Source organism: Hemiscyllium ocellatum, chromosome 14 (genome assembly GCF_020745735.1).
Source record: "Hemiscyllium ocellatum isolate sHemOce1 chromosome 14, sHemOce1.pat.X.cur, whole genome shotgun sequence".
Classification (NCBI taxonomy): Eukaryota; Metazoa; Chordata; class Chondrichthyes; order Orectolobiformes; family Hemiscylliidae; genus Hemiscyllium; species Hemiscyllium ocellatum.
In genome coordinates this window covers 69,306,747-69,319,783 of record NC_083414.1, presented here as the reverse complement: position 1 = coordinate 69,319,783, position 13,037 = coordinate 69,306,747, and positions in this window count along the sequence as shown.

The following is a 13,037-nucleotide window of genomic DNA, read 5'->3' as shown; positions in this document are numbered from 1 at the left end:
CATGTGTCTGCATGGGTTTTCTCCAAGTCCTCCGTTTTCCTCCCAAATTCCAAAGATGTGCAGATTAGGCAAACTGGCCATGCTAAATTGTCCATTCACTAGGAATTGTAATGGAGCATTCACTGGGAATTGCACTGGAGCACTTATTGGAAACTCTACTGGAGCATTCACTGGGAATTATACTGGAGCACCCACTGGGAATTGCACTGGAGCATTCACTGGGTAGAGCACTGGAGCACTCAATGGGAACTCTACTCGAGCATTCACTGGGAACTGCACTGGAGTACTCACTGGGAATTGCACTGGAGCACCCACTGGGAATTGCACTGGAGCATTCACTGGGTAGAGCACTGGAGCATTCAATGGGAACTCTACTCGAGCATTCACTGGGAACTGCACTGGAGTACTCACTGGGAATTGCACTGGAGCACCCACTGGGAACTGCACTGAAGTACTCACTGGGAATTGCACTGGAGCACCCACTGGGAATTGCACTGGAGCATTCACTGGGTAGAGCACTGGAGCACTCATTGGGAACTCTACTCGAGCATTCACTGGGAACTGCACTGGAGTACTCACTGGGAATTGCACTGGAGCACCCACTGGGAACTGCACTGGAGTACTCACTGGGAATTGCACTGGAGCACCCACTGGGAACTGCACTGGAGCATTCACTAGGTAGAGCACTGGAGCACCCACTGGGAATTGCACTGGAGTACCCACTGGGAATTGCACTGGAGCATTCACTAGGTAGAGCACTGGAGCACTCATTGGGAACTCTACTCGGGCATTCACTGGGAACTGCACTAGAGTACTCACTGGGAATTGCACTGGAGCACCCACTGGGAATTGCACTGGAGCACCCACTGGGAATTGTACTGAAGCACTCACTAGGAACTGCATTGGAGCACTTACTGGGAATTGAACTGGAGCACACACTGGGAATTGTACTGGAGCACTTACTTAGAATTGCACTGAAGCACTCACCATGAGCTGCATTGGAGCATTCACTGGGAATTGCACTGGAGCATTCGCTGGGACTGGCACTGGAGCATTCACTGGGAATTGCACTGGAGTACTTAATGGGAATTGTACTGGAGCACTCACTGGGTATTGCACTGGACCATTCACTAGGATCTGTACTAAAGCACTCACTGGGAACTGCACTGGAGCACTCACTGCATATTATACTGGAATACTTACAAGGAGCTGCATTGGAGCACTCACTAGGAACTGCACTGGAACACTCATTGGGAATTGCACTGGAGATCTTAATGGGAGTTGTACTGGAGCATTCATTAGGAACTGTACTGGAGCACTCACTGTGAATTGTGCTGGAGAGCTCACTGGGAATTGCACTGGAACACTCACTGGGAATTGTACTCGATCACTTACAGGGAATCACACTGGAACACCTACCAGGAACTGTACTGCAGTACTCACTGGGAATTGCACTGGAGCACTCAGTGGGAATGATTTAGATTTAGATTTAGATTACTTACAGTGTGGAAACAGGCCCTTCGGCCCAACAAGTCCACACCAACCCTCCGAAGAGCAACCCACCCAGACCCATTCCTCTACATTTACCCCTTCACCGAACACTACGGGCAATTTAGCATGGCCAATTCACCTGACCTGCACATTTTTGGACTGTGGGAGGAAACCGGAGCATCCGGAGGAAATCCCCGCAGACACAGGGAGAATGTGAAAACTGCACACAGAGAGTCGCCTGAGGCAGGAATTGAACCCAGGTCTCTGGTGCTGTGAGGCAGCAGTGCTAACCACTGTGCCACCGTGCTGCCCAGTATTGTACCGGAGTACTCACTAGGAACTGCACTGGAACACTCACTGGGTGTTATACTGGAGCACTCACTAGGAACTGTGCTTAAGCACTCGAGTGCTGGAGTACTCACTAGAACTGCATTGGAGTAATCACTGGGAACTGCACTGAAGCACTCTCTGGGAACTGTACTGGTGCTGTCACTGGGTATAGCACTGGAGCATTGACTGGGAATTGCACTGGAGCACTCACTACGAACTGCACCGGAGCACTTACTGGGAATTTCACTGGGGTATTCACTGGGTATTGCACTGGAGCACCCACTGGGAATTGTAATGTAACAGTCACTGGGAATTGCACTGGAGAACCCACTGGGAATTGCACTGGACCATTCATTGGGAATTGCACTGGAACACTCACTGGGAATTGCACTGGTGCACTCACTGGGAACTGTACTGGAGCAATCACTGGGAATTGTAATGTAACACTCATTGGGAATTCCACTAGAGCACGTACTGGGAATTGCACTGGAACACTCACTGGGAATTGCACTGGAGCACTCACTAGGAACTGCACTGGAGCACTCACTGGGAATTGCACTGGAGTGCCCACTAGGAATTGCACTGGAGCACTCACTGGGAATTGCACTGGAGTGCCCACTAGGAATTGCACTGGAGCACTCACTGGGAATTGCACTGGAGCACCCACTAGGAATTGCATGGAACACTCACTGGGAATTGTACTGGAGTACTCAAAGAGAATTACAGTGGAGACCTACTGTGGAGCACTCATGGAATACTGCACTTGAGCACCCATCATGAACAGCACTGCAGCATCACACACAACTGCAGAAGAACACCTAGAAAGAATCACAGAGGAGCACCCACAGACAATGAGCACGGAGCACTTGCTGAGAACTGCCCTGGATCTCCCACAGGCAACTGCAGTGGAGCACCAAGCGAGAACTGCACTGGAGCACAGGCTGCACTCACACGTCTGGGGAAGGATATGAGTGATCATGTGGGAAAATATGGAATAATAATTAGCAACCAGCAGACCAAGTCAAATCAGGTCAGACCAATCTGATTGAGTTCTTTGAGGAGCTAGCAGAAGTGGTTGCTGAGGGGGTGTGCAGTTGAGTGATCTGACTACTGCTGTACCTGTCCCTCCAACCTGTCTCCCTCCATCCCTTCACCCCATTCCCTCTCACCAACCCTACTCCCTCCAACCCCTCTCCCTCCAGGCCCTCTCTCTCTAGCCCCTCTCTCTCTAGCCCCTCTCCCTCTAGCCCCTCTTCCTCTAGCCCCTCTCCCTCCAGGCCCTCTCCCTGCAGGCCCTCTCACTCTAACCTCTCTCCCTCCAGTCCATCTCCCTCCAGCCCCACTCCCTCCAGGCCCTCTCGCTGTAGCTCCTTCTCCCTTTAGCCCCACTCCTTCTATCCCCCATTTCCTTTAACCCCACTTCCTCCAGACGCAATCGCTCCAGCCTCATTACCATCATCCAGCCTCTCTTCCTCCAGACCCACTCCCTACAGACCCACTCCCTTTAGCCCTGTACCTGTCCAGGCCCAATCCCTCTAGCCCCAATATGACCGTCTTCTCCTGCCTTTGTGATTCTGTTGATCCTACTCGATCAGGACATTGCGGTTCTGGGTGGGCATTGAATTCCACTCTGCACACGTCAAACTCGCGTTGAGCTTGTGAATCGAAACTGTTTGAAGCAGACCAGAGGACTAGAGGGTAGTGAATGTTGTACCCTTATTCAAGAAGGGCTGCAAAGGAAAGTTTGGGAACTATATTTTCCTTGGATGGTGTTGGCTAGCACAAGGAGACATAGCTTTAAATTGAGGGGTGATAGATATAGGACAGATGTCAGAGATAGTTTCCTTACTCAGAGAGCAGTAGGGGCATGGAACGCACTGTCTGCAACAGTAATAGACTCACCAACTTTAAGGGCATTTAATTGGTCATTGGACAAACATAGGGATGAAGATGGAATGGTGTAGGATAGATAGGCTTCAGACTGGATCCACAGGTTGGCGCAACATTGAGGGCTGAAGGGCCTGCTCTCATGTTCTAGGTTCTATGCTTGACTAGTAAGTACAGCATCTGTGGTGGGTAAGTAACTTGAGAAGATTCTGAGAGATAAGATATACTTGCATTTGGAAAGTCAGGGTGTGATTAGGAATAGTCAGTATGGCTTTGTTAGATTTTAGCCTCTCAAATTTGTTAGAGTTCTTTGATGAAGTGACAAGGAAGATTGACAAGGGCAGGTTAGACCACATGGAATCCAGAGGGAGCTGGTGAACTGGATACACAATTGGCTTGATGGTAGGAAGCAGAGGGTAATAGCGGAAGGACACTTGTCAAACTGGAGGCCTATGATGAGAGGAGTGTTTCAGGGGTCGGTGCTGGGCTCATTGCTGTTTGTTATCGATATCAAAGACTTGGATGAGACTGTACAAGGCATTCTTGTCGACGACACTAAAATAGACAGCAACATTTTAACACAGAGGATGGTACGCATATGGAATGAGCTGCCAGAGAAAGTGGTTGAGGCAGGTACATTAACAACATTTAAAAGGCATTTGGACAAATACATGGAACGGAAAAGTTTCGAAGGCCAAGTGCAGGGAAATGGGGTTAGTGTGGATGGATATTTCGTTCAGCATGGACCAGTTTGGGCCAAAGGACTATCTCTGTGCCGTCGGACTGTTTGACTCTGTAAGGAAAAGCTGCCCACACAGATTAAATCTCCTCTTGGCTTGTAGTGGGTAAGGTGGGGGGGGGGAGGGGGGGATGGTGGTGGAGACAGAGAGAGGAAGGAAGAGAAGTTTAAATCTCCACTAGAACCAGAAAACAGTTCTGCTTCCATTTCTCAGATCCACAGGGACTATTCCCTCGGAAATTTGAAGACTGGATTAAATGGCCACACTAAAGAAGCGAAGTCTGGCAATAAGGGCCTGGCACATTGAGATCTGAAACCCCTGACTGGGGCAAGTTAATTTCTGGATAATAACTGCCCCTGTGTTAGATTGAATGCTGCAGTGTTTCAATTGAAACTCAATAAACTGTACCACCCCTAATTCCCATTAATTCCCCTCCTCCCACCCACTCACTAACTCCCACTCACCCCCAACCACTCAATCCCAGTCAATCACTCCCAAGCACTTACAGGGAATGCTAATAATAGTCATAGAGTCATACAGTACGGAAACAGACCCTTCAGCCCAACTCCTCCATGCTAACCAGGTTTCCTAAACTGAACTAACCCCATTTACCTGCTTTTGGCCCATTTCCCTTGAAACCTTTCTTATTCATGTACCTACCTTAAATGTCTTTTAAATATTGTAACTGTACCACCTCGGTCACTTTCTCTGGCAGCTTATTCCATATGTACAGCACACTCTGTATGAAAATGTTCCCCCTCATATCTCTTTTAAAATATTTTCCCCTCACTTTAAACCTATGCCCTCTAGTTTTGGACTCCCCTGCCCTGAAGGAAGGACCATGGCTTATCTATGACCTTATCTATGACCTTATCTATGCCCCTCATGATTTTATAAGGTCGACCTCTCGTCCTCCTATGCTCAAGGGAAAAAGTCCCAGTCTTTCCAACCAGTCCATCTAACTCAAAACCCTCCAATCTTGGTAACATCCTTGTAACTCTTTTTTTTTTGCCCCCTTTACAGTTGGCTTGTGCAGACTCAACATGATAGCCCAACTCCTGTACTCAGTGCACTGACCAATGAAGGCAAGCACTCCAAATGCCTTCTTCACCAGTCGAAAGCTATGGCACTGGAAAAGCACAGCAGGTCAGGCAGCATCCGAGGAGCAGGAAAACCGACATTTCGGACATTAGGCCTTCATCAGGAATGCGTGTTGGGGGTGCGATAACTGGCCTTCTTCACTACCCTGTCTACTTGTGACACCACTTTCAAGGCACCATTTACGTGCACCCCTACCCTCCCCAGGGCCCTACCATTAACTATATTAATCATGCCCTGGTTTGTCTTGCCAAAATGCAATACCTTGGCATTTATTCTCAATTAAAATCTACACTGTCATTCTTCAGCACACTGTCCCATCTTAGAGTCATAGAGGTGTACAGCATGGAAACAGACCCTTCGGTCCAACCCGTCCACGCCAATCAGATATCTCAACCCAAATTAGTCCCACCTGCCAGCACCCGGCCCATATCCCTCCAAACCCTTCCTATTCATATACCCATCCAAATGCCTCTTAAATGTTGCAATTGTACCAGCCTCCACCACATCCTCTGGCAGCTCATTCCATATACGTACCACCCTCTGCGTGAAAAAGTTGCCCCTAGGTCTCTTTTATATCTTTGCCCTCTCACCCTAAGCCTATGCCCTCTAGTGCTGGACTCCCTGACCCCAGGTAAAAGACTTTGCCTATTTACCCTATCTATGCCCCTCATAATTTTATAAACATCTATAAGGTCACCCCTCAGCCTCTGACGCTCCAGGGAAAACAGCCCCAGCCTGTTCAGTCTCTCCCTATAGCTCAAATCCTCCAACCCTGGCAACATCCTTGTAAATCTTTTCTGAACCCTTTCAAGTTTCACAATATCTTTCCGATAGGAAGGAGACCAGAATTGCACGCAATATTCCAACAGTGGCCTAACCAATGTCCTGTACAGCCACAACATGACCTCCCAACCCTTGTACTCTAATTGGTCCCATTTTATTCTCCAGCCCAAAAAAACACTCTCCACCACCACCCTCTGTCTCCTACTGTCAAGTCAATTTTGTATCCAATTAGTTAGCTCTCCCGAGATGCCATGCGATCTAACCTTACTAACCAGCCTATCATGCGGAATGTTGCCAATGGCCTTGCTAAAATCCATGTAGATAATTTCTATCTATTGCTTTACCTTTATCTATCCTCTTGGTCACCTCTTCAAAAAACTCAATCAAGCTTATGAGATATGATTTTTCATGCACAAAACCATGCTGACTATCCCCAATCAGTCCTTGACTCTCCAAATGCATGCAGATCCCATCTCTTGGTATCCCCTCCAACAACTTACCCAACACTGACCTTCGTGTGAAGGGTAAAAGGCAGGCAGGAGTAGACAACACCGGATTACTAAAGATATTGAGCTCTGTTCAAGAAAAAGGAGGTATATGTCAGGTATAGACAGCTGGGATAAAATGAATCCCTTGACAATTGTAGGTGTAGGAGTACACTTAAGAGTGTTAGGCTCACTCATCTTCAGTTCCTTGGCTTTTCTTTGCAGTTGTTTTTAAATGATGGCCCGATATTAGCCATTCTCCAGGCTCCTAGCACCTCACCCATCATTCCCACAATGTCTTGGGATACACTTGATCAGGTCCTGGGGATTTATCTACCTTTATGCATTTTCAGACCTCCAGGAAATTCTATTCTCTAATGTGGACTTTCCCTGAGTTCCCTAGTTTCCCTGTCTTTCTCCATAGTAAATATTGATGCAAAAATATTAATTTAGCATCTCACCCATCTCCTGTGGTTCCACACATATACGGTTCGTTGATCTATGAGGGGTACTATTCTCTCCCTAGGTACTTCAAGTAAAAAATGAGGTCTGCAGATGCTGGAGATCAGAGCTGAAAATGTGTTGCTGGTTAAAGCGCAGCAGGTCAGGCAGCATCCAAGGAACAGGAAATTCGACGTTTCGGGCAAAAGCCCTTCATCAGAAATGAGGAAAGTGTGTCCAGCAGGCTAAGATAAAAGGTAGGGAGGAGGTACTTGGGGGAGAGGCGATGGAGATGTGATAGGTGGAAGGAGGTCAAGGTGAGGGTGATAGGCCGGAGTGGGGTGGGGGCGGAGAGGTCAGGAAGAAGATTGCAGGTTAGGAGGGCGGTGCTGAGTTTGAGGGAATCGACTGAGACAAGGTGGGGGGAGGGGAAATGAGGAAACTGGAGAAATCTGAGTTCATCCCTTGTGGTTGGAGGGTTCCCAGGTGGAAGATGAGGCGCTCTTCCTCCAACCGTCGTGTTGTTATGTTCTGGCGAAGGAGGAGTCCAAGGACCTGCATATCCTTGGTGGAGTGGGAGGGGGAGTTGAAGTGTTGAGCCACGGGGTGGTTGGGTTGGTTGGTCCGGGCGTCCCAGAGGTGTTCCCTGAAGCGTTCCGCAAGGAGGCGGCCCGTCTCCCCAATATAGAGGAGGCCACATCGGGTGCAGCGGATGCAATAGATGATGTGTGTGGAGGTGCAGGTGAATTCGTGGCGGATATGGAAGGATCCCTTGGGGCCTTGGAGAGAGGTACTCTTTTGTCCTTAATATACTTGCCCACTCTCTTTGGATTCTCTTTCACCTTATCAGTTAAAGCTATTGCATGTCCTGTTTTTTGTCCCCTGATTTCACTCTCAAGTGTACTCCTACACCTACAATTGGCAAGGGATTCATTTAAGCCCAGCTGTCTATATCTGACATATGCCTCCTTGTTCTTGAACAGAGCTCAATATCTTTAGTAATCCAGTGTCACCTGCTCCTGCCTTTTACCCTTCACACTAACAAGAACATACTGTCTCTGAACTGTCATCATCTCATTTTTGAAAACCTCCCATGTGCCGGACGTCCCTTTATCTGGGAAGAGCCTCCCCTAGTCAAATTTGAAAGTTCCTGCCTAATACCATCGAGATTGGCCTAACCTCAATTTAGAACTTTGACTTTAATCAGTCCTATTCTTTTCCATAACTATTTTATAACTAATAGAATTATGGTCACTGATCCCAAAGTGCTGCTCCATTAACATTTCAGTCACCTGTTGTATCTTATCTCCAAAGAGGAAGTCGGATTTTGACCCCTCTCTAATGGGGTCATCAGCATAATTGACTGAGATAGTTTTCTTGAACACATTGAACAAATTCCTTCCAATCCAGGTCCTTAACACTATGGCAGCCCTAGCCAATGTTTGAAAGATTAAAAATCCCCTACTATTACAACACTATTACTCTTACAGCCAATCTCCTGACATAGTTGATCCTCACTCCCACTCTCTCCCACACAGTCCCTCCTGCACACTCACTCACCCTGTCTTGTTGGTGGAGGTGAGATACTGTTGGTGATTGGCCGCTCTTAGTTCCCGAGATGTGGTGAAGCACGCTTACAGCAGTGTAATCGGTTTAGCAGCACGGACATGAGGATCGGGACGGAGGAAACCAGATCCAGGGCCGAGGCTGAGCTCGATGTGGGAGCTGTCCCGCAGACTACCTACCTTCATTGAGATAAGTCTATAAGTGTGAAGACCAGAGGGCATGATTTTTTAAGGTGAGAGAAGAGAGATTTAAAAAAAAACATGAGGGGCACACTTTTTACACAGAGGGAGCTTCGCACAGAAATACAGGTAGACAATCTTTTATCCAAAACCAGCTGGTTTTCAGATTTCGGAATTTTTTGGATTTTGGAATAAATGACATTTCCACGGTGAAATATAAAAAAAAACTTACCAAGCGGCAGACATAAGTGTGACTACCAAGAGCTGTGAGACAGAATTGACGCCTGCAAATGCTGGGCCACTCTGAGTGATGTGGGTCGAGTGGGTGTAGACTTGGGTTAACTGTTTGCACACCAAACAACCTTGTTATGGAGGAAATAAAACCTCACAAACAAAGTTTCGGATTTCGGAAGTTTTTGGATTTCGGAATTTCGGATAAAGGATCTCCTGCATAAAGCACAGAAACAGACCCTTTGGTCTAACTCGTCCATGTCAACCAGATATTCTATATTAATGTAGTCTCGTTAATACCCCTCTAAACCCTTCCTATTCATTTACTCATGCAGATACCTTTTAAATGCTATAATTGTACCAGCCTCCACTATTTCCTCTGGCAGCTCATTCCATACACCCACTACCCGCCGCATTAAAAAGTTACCCCTTACATCCCTTTTATATCTTTCTCCTCTCATTTTAAATCTATGCCATCTAGATTTGGACTCCCCCTCGCTGGGGAAAAGACTTTGTCTATTTATCTTATTAATGCCACTCACAATATTATAAACCTCTACAAAGTCACCCCTCACCCTCCAATGGTCCAGAAAAAACAGCCCCAATCTATTCAGCCTCTCTCAATTGCTCAAACCCTACAACCCTGGCAACATACTCATGAATCTTTTCTGAACCTTTCCCAGTTTCATCAAATCCTTTCTGCGGCAGGGAGACCAGAATTGCACGCAATATTCCAAAAGTGGCCTAACCAATGTCCTGTAGAGCCGCTACCTGAACTCCCAACTCCTGTACTTAATGTTCTGACCAACAAAGGCAAGCATACCAATTGCCTTCCTCACTATCCTATCTACTTGTGACGCCACTTTCAAGGAACTATGAATCTGCACTCCAAGGTCTCTTTGTTCAGCAACACTCGCTAGGACTTTACCCTTAAGTGTATAAATCCTGCTCTGATTTGCCTTTCCAAAATGCAACACCTCACAATTATCTAAATTGAATTCCATCTGCCATTCCTCAGCCCATTGGTCCATCTGATCAAGATCCCACTGTACTCTGAGGTAATCTTCCTCACTGTCCACTACACCAACCAAGTTTAGTGTCATCTGCAAATGTATTAACCATACCTCCTACGTTCACATCCAAATCATTTATATAAAAGATGAAAAACAGTGGACCCAGCACCGATCCTTGTGGCACACCACTGGTCACAGGCCCCCAGTCTGAAAAGCAACCCTCCACCACCACTTCTACCTTTGAGCCAGTTCTGTATCTAAATAGCTAGTTCTCCCTGTATTCCATGAGATCAAACCTTGCTAATCAGTCTCTGATGGGGAACCTTGTCGAACACCTTACAGAAATCCATATAGATTTCATCCACTGCTCTGCCCTCATCAATCCTCTTCATTACTTCTTCAAAAAACTCAATCAAGTCATGATTTGGAGGTGCTGGTGTTGGACTGGAGTGGACAAGGTTAAAAATCACACCACACCAGGTTATAATGTTTACCGAGTGTTATCGTTTACCAATATGATAACCACCTGACAAAGGAGCAATGCTCTGAAAGCTAGTGCTTCAAATAAACCTGTTGCACTATAACCTGGTGTTGTGTGATTGTTAACTCAATCAAGTGAGACATAATTTCCCAGGCACAAAGCCATGCTGACTATCCCTCATCAGTCCTTACCTTTCCAAATACATGGAATCCCTCAGGATTCCCTCCAACAACCTGCCCACCACTGAGGTCAGGCCCATGGTCTATCATTCCCTGGCTTTTCTTTGTTGTCTTTCTTAAATAGTAGCACCACATTAGCAAACCTCCCATCTTCCAGCATCTCAACCATGTCTATCAATGATACAAATAAATGAAGGGGAATGAATTTCCCGAAGATGTGGTGGTTGCAACACAATTACAATGTTTAAAAGACACTTGGGTAAGTACATGAATAGAAAAGGTTTGGAAGATATGGGCCAGGAGTAGGCAGGTGGTTCTAGTTTAGTTTGGGATTATGTTCAGCATGGACTGGTTGGACCGAAGGGTCTGTGTCCTTTATAACTCTCTGAACTTTATTGTTTTATTTTATTGGCTCTAATTTGTGTGTTTTGGTTGGTTTTCTGAAACAGCACTAAGCAGCACTTTTCATTGTCAATACAAGAAATACACCTATCAATAAATTATTAAATTAAATCACTCCCTCTCAATTCCACTCTCTCACTATCACCACTCAGTCACTCCCTCGGACTCACTCCCACCCACCGTCTCCTTCCATCCCATTCCTCGAACTCAGTCCCACTGATTCACTCACCTCCTCTCACTGCCAATCACTCACTCACTCACAGTCACTCCCAATTACGCACACTCATTCCATTCCACTCACTCTCACCCACTCACTCACACGCACTCACTGAATATCAAATCACCCGCTCCCGCTCCCTCCCTCCTTCCCACTCATTCCCACCCATTTACTCCAGCCGCACACTCCCACTGACAGACAACTCCCCATCCACTTGGGATTCAGGGTTAGCTTACCAACTGGTTACAAAATCGGGGCTTGATGGTAGGAGCCAGAGAGTGCTGGTGCAGGGTTGTTGTTCAGACTGGAACCAGTGGTGTGTCACAAGGATTGGTGCTGGGTCCACTTTTGTTTGTAATGTATTTAATTGATTTGAATGAGAATTTAGGAGGTGTGGTTACTAAGTTTGCAGATGACATCAAAAGTGGTGGTACAGTGGACTGTGAAGAAGACTATCTAAGAGTACAAAGGGATCTTGATCAATTGGGTCAATGGGCTGAGGAGGGGCAGATAGAGTTTAATTTTAGATAAATGTGAAGTATTGGATTTTGGTAAAATGAACAAGGACAGCACTTATACAATTAATAGTAGGGTCCTGGGTAGTGTTGTCGAACAGAGGGGTTGAGGAATATATTTCTTTGAAATTTGCATTAAAGTTAGACAGGGTAGTTAAAAAGTCAAAAAGTGTGGCACTGGAAAAGCACAGCAGGTCAGACAGCATCCGAGGGGCAGGAGAGTCAACGTCTTGGGCGTAAGCCCTTCATCAGGGTAGTTAAAAAGGCATTTAGCACACTTGCTTTCATTGGTCAGACTATTGAGCTCGGAATTGGGGTGTCATGTTGAAGTAGTACAGGATGTTGGTAAGGCCACTTTCAGAGTATTGTGTACAGTACTAGTCACCTTGTTAAAAGAAGGATATTATCAAACTTGAGAGGGTTCAGGAAAGATTTACCAGGATGTTGCCAGGAATGGAGGGTTTCAGTTAAAAGGATAGACTGGATAGGCTGGGACTTTTATCACTGGAGCATAGGACGTGGGGGCAGTGACCTTAGAGAGTTTTACAAAATCATCAAGAGAATAGATAAGATTATTAGCATGACTAGGGAGTTCAAAACTAGGACGCATATTTATAACGTGTGAGGAAAAGGGACATGAGGGTCAATGTTTTTACACAGAGAAGTGAACTGGCAGGGGAAGTGTTAAATGCAGGTACAGTTACAACACTTAAAAGACATGTACATACTTAGGAAAGGTTTACAGGGATATGGGCTAACTGCACACAAGTGGGATTAAGTTTAGTTTGGGAAACTTGGCGTGGATTAGTTGGACTGAAGGGTCTATTGGTGTGCTGTATGACACAACATTCCTATCAACACTCTCTTACACACTCACTTACACCAATTAACTTCCACCTCCTGATACCTACTCTCTCCCAACCCATCACCACCACTCCATCATCTTCACCCTCTCACTCATTCACCACCACTCACTCACTCCCTCTCACTCCCACC